Consider the following 4966-nt stretch of genomic DNA (forward strand, 5'->3'; position numbering starts at 1 on the left):
GCAAGGAGTTCCAAAGGCACATGATTCATTAGATTTTAAACTTCATTAAACAAAAGCATGTTAAACTTCATACCTTTTTCTTTTCCTTCTTTTTTTTTTCTTTGCTCGAATGCCTTCACATGCATTACCAAAGATAAATTCAGACCCAAGTGCAACAATCAGATCCAGACACACACAACACATGCTGATTTCAAGCTCGCTTTCACATTTCTTAAATGGTCAGAGGACCATTAAGGTCGACAGCTCGGCAGTTCGAAACCCGAGAGCATGAGCCGTGTGGTGGAGTGAGCTCCCGTCAACTTGTCCCAGCTCCTGCTAACCTGGCAGTTCGAAAGCATGCAAATGCAAATAGATAAATAGGTACCACTTTGGTGGGAAAATAACAGGGACATGAAATGAGCCCCCTCGGGTGTCCCCTCGGGCATCCCCCCAGCAACGGTGACATCACTGGCAAATCCTTTCAATACAGAAGCTCCTTGGTAGGTGCTTCTGACACAAAAAGAAGAATTACTGACCATATAAAGCACAAACTTCCCTCTTGTTTCCTTCCTAACCAGACCATCTTTCTGATCCCTTCTAGAGCTTGGCACTTTCTCAAACCTCCCATCTACATACAGTTACCAATCATCAACTTTCTTACAAACAAGGCATACACAGGTATAGCAATCAGGCATAGTTGCAAGCATGGCATCTGTCCTTACATGTGCTCCACTCACCTCCTGCAATAGTTTTTTTCTTTCCTACAAATAAAGGGTTCTAACAGTAACCTTAATATTTCTTAATGCTTCTCAAGCTGCTGTCCTTGGCTGTTTCTCCAACAGAGGAGCAAACTGTGGAAGCAGGGCCTTAGGGGCCAAGGGGTAGCCCAGAGAGAACTTCCTGAGAGAACCCAACCAAGGGTTCAGACACACAAGCAGAAGAAAACACATGTGCATGCACAGACACACTTAGAAAACAAAACAGAGCAAAACTACTGGTAATTCTTGGTTTTCACAAGCCTGGGGTGCAAAATGTTCCAGCTGGAGGAAGAGATGACACAAACTGCAGAGGCTCCAAGAAGCATGCACAGAGTGCCATGGGGCCTTTTTAAATGACCTTCTCTTCCCCACCAATAGTCTTAGCTGAAACGTTCCTTCCTCAGGGGGCTGATGAACACTTGGACTGCCTGTTTCTCCATAGTCCCACTTCCTGGGGGAGAGAAAGAGAGCTGCCCCATGCCCTGCCTGGGAGGGCTTTTTTTTTTTTCATTTCAGTAAAGGCACCATTAATTTCTGCCCAACAATACCAATAAAGCAGGTGAGAAGGCTTTAGGTTTTTTTCCCTTAAGATCCTAATATAGCACAGTTGTAAGTACCCATTTCAGACCAAATCAAGCTACCAGCTGCATCTGTGAGCTTAGTCTATGCCAGACAACCACCATGCACGTCTTTCCCCTCATCCTTGCCCGGACGGGCAGTAACCCCTTCTTCCAGGCAATGAGTAATCTTTCCAACGGGAAGCCAGGGAGACTTTCCACTTGTTGTTCCCCATTCTGCCCATAGGTTTTAAGGTGTTCCTACACCCCGGAGACTTCCTAGCAAAGTAATGGCCCTCCTCTATCCTAAACCCTGGTCCCAGACTAACTTAGGAGCAGAAGGCAGACTGGTATTCACCCAGATAAATTCACACATTCAGCTTTTTGCTACCTGCTAGGGCACGTGTGTCTAATTGATCTCACTGGCTATCCAAGCTTCCTGGTTTTTATCCAACAAGGGCTCACAGGAACCTAGGGACATCTTAGACCGATTTTGACTCACAGCCCTGGTCAGCAGTCGGCGTAAAACACAAAGGAAATCTCACACTCAAACACTCACTGGGCACAAGACACAAAATTTGCAGGGTACTTACCGACCATGAAGCCTCAAGTTCAAGCAATCATTCTGGCCCAAAACCAAAAAACTCCCTTTACTACCAATGTTGATGCAGGCAGAGTCTGGGGCAGCACCCTTCAGACAAATGGACTGGTACCGGCTGGGTGAAGTTGCCCAGGCCCTGTCCATCAACCTGGTTAGTCTTGGAGTCCTTTTGCGGTCCCCAAATTGCTGGAAGGAAATCTTACTGGGTCCGTTCCAACAATAGCAAGCATGAAGAGCTTGTTTAAAAACACACAGTGTTCCTGTTATACTAATCTGTGTTACTTTTGCTGTCTAATTACGGAGTGGAAGTGGATAGCTTATAAATTATGATTTTTTTTCTGAAATGAAGCCACTCCTAAGCTGTAATGTGCCACATCCATGTTACTTAAAAGAAGAAACCACTCCTTGTTTCTTAATTTGACTTGTATAGAGACCAGTAAAGCTGTTTGGTGGTGAAGGAGACATATGGTATACAAATTCAAATATACTTTATTTTATTATACAATAAGATTATGTGGTGCTTGAAATTAGGGAGTAGAAAGGACCTTTGGAAAGCATTAGGCACCAGAAGAGCACCAGCCAGCAACTTCTTAAAACAGCCTCACCATTTCCTGATATTGCATACGTATAGTTCAGAATTGCAGACAAGCACAACATTCACACACCCTCTTATTTACTCTAAAGCAGCCTTTCCCAACTTTTTCACCCTCTCCATAAACATTATTATATCTACAGCTCATGGTATGTTAGAATGATCAGTAAGTTGTAGATATAATAATCGAATGATAATCGTCAATGCTCTTTTGAAGAGATAATGATACTTTTCTGTGGATCCTTTTATTTTGGCCAGCTTATTAGCCTACTCTTTTTGTTTGGTTCCTCCTCCTCCATAAAGCATCTTACAAAAACAGCAAAGCAGCAGGCTGGCAGTTGAGTTGTGGTGCATAAGAATTTCCACCACCGTGAGTGCTAGCATTGCATGGTGCATAAAGTTCAAAGAACGATGTCTATTTTTTTTCAGTCATGACTGAGAAGGCTGCTCTAAAGCATCTTTTTGCCTTCAGCCATGAAACGGTACACAGCCCTGTTGTCATAAGGGATTCTCCTCAGGTGACAATTCCTGGCCAACCATACATCACTACTGGTGCCAAAAAACCTACATAGAGATGCCCACTGAGACTTCACTGTTTTGTCATAAGAGCAAGGCTGCAGATATGAGAAAGTGCTTTTAAAAGATCTCCTTCTTAAAGTGCCTTGAAGCACATTTATGTAGGGGTCCATTGGGTTTAAAGGGGGTTCATCCCTAATAAATCTGTCTAGTCTTATAAACGATCACGCAACAATGCTACCTGCAAGAGATCATTCCCTCCTCTTCCTCCTCCCTTGCCTTCCAAGTGAAAGTAAGGTAATAGCATTGTCAAGGATGCACTTTACTTTTTATTTTATAGAAATAAATCAGAATATGGACAACAATTATACGTTCACTTTGGTTGGTAATCCCTCTTTATCTTGATATCAAGCCTAATACAATTTATTAGATTTTACCTGATCAAAAATAGTATTTTTCATTATGTAGGAGGCAGCTATAATAACTAATCCCCAATCAGTTTCATGATATTTAAAAGCTCTGATCCTATGTTTATATATTATACAATACAAATAATGACATCTCATTTCTCATTCAAATTGTTCACCTTGCTGAGAGATCTGCAGTATATGTGTCAAAAACTGCACGGGGAAAATTACAATTCTGCTTTTCTTTGTTTAAAAGATTATAAAAAATGACAGTGGGGAAAAACTGTGAGATCTGAAGGAACTGGGAAATTGAAAGAATGTTTTAATCTAAAGTTATAATTGTATTATTCAAATCCTTTTAAAATCTTGTCAGGGTAAGACCAAGGAAATTGTAACAAGGTGAAAAACATGTGCCCTGCATTTTCTGTTAGTAGTTCTTGGTTTATTTGTTTGATTTGGCAGGATGTTGTTGTTACATATCTGTCATTATGCATTTTCTGAAACCAGAACCATAATGGTGGAAGCAGAAGGGGGAGTCCATGTGAAAAACGAATGCTGTACTGTATGTGAGAGGAGAAAAAGACACATAATTGGCTGAGTGTATTAGTACTGTGTCCCTGGCCAAGCAGTTGCCAGAAGTCCACACTGACTTGAAGGCACCAAAAAAAAAAAAAGAAGGCTTAAATAAGAAACATTGTGTTTTTGTGTATTATCTTAATCCCTTACAGTAATATAAGAAGGTAAATTAGTTTTATTTCAGATACAGGATTTTAAGCTGCAGCTCAAAGGTAATTGCTACCTTTGCCTTGGATATATATTTCTCTCTTTTAGCATCAGGGTTTTTTTTTTCATTTCAATTCTTCTTAAATAAGAAGAACAGTGGTTACCATTGGCCTCATGTGTTAAATGTCTTACATGTAAAAAAGAGAAAGGGAGAAAGAAGAGCATATTGGCATGAATCTGTAACTGAGAAATACTAGATCTATGTATGCATACAGTATATGTTTAGCCAATTAAGACATTATCACTTTTTCTTGTAATCCCTTCCGAAAGTTCAGAAATCCCCATCATGACTGAAAAGCACAATCACTAATTTTATTTGTGGCCAACTCTAGATAAATTATCAAAAGTGGATCTGCTTCAGTTTATTTCTTACTTTAAATTAGCTATACAGATGTAAACGTTGGGTTTAAGTGATGAGCTTTCTAGGATTTTGACCTCTCCTTTAAGCCTAAAGTGGCCAGTACCATACTGGATTGATCAGATCAGAGAGATCACTGAAACATTCTTGGAAGAGCTATGGACACCATGAGAACAGGTTGAGTTGATGGGCATTTGTCCATGAAGTCACTAGGGGTTAGACCTAAGTCAATGGCAGCTAAAGAACTGTTTCTACTATTGACACATACTTTAGGTAATGCAAATTTAATTCACTTCTGATTATATTCACCTGCAGAATGCTAATGCCTCACTGGACTCCACTGATTAAACAATCCGTTACTGAATAAGTTCTGCTCAGCAACCTAATTTGCACCATTTTTACATAAGAATCCCTC

The sequence above is a fragment of the Candoia aspera genome, chromosome 3 (genome assembly GCF_035149785.1).
Source record: "Candoia aspera isolate rCanAsp1 chromosome 3, rCanAsp1.hap2, whole genome shotgun sequence".
Lineage (NCBI taxonomy): Eukaryota > Metazoa > Chordata > Lepidosauria > Squamata > Boidae > Candoia > Candoia aspera.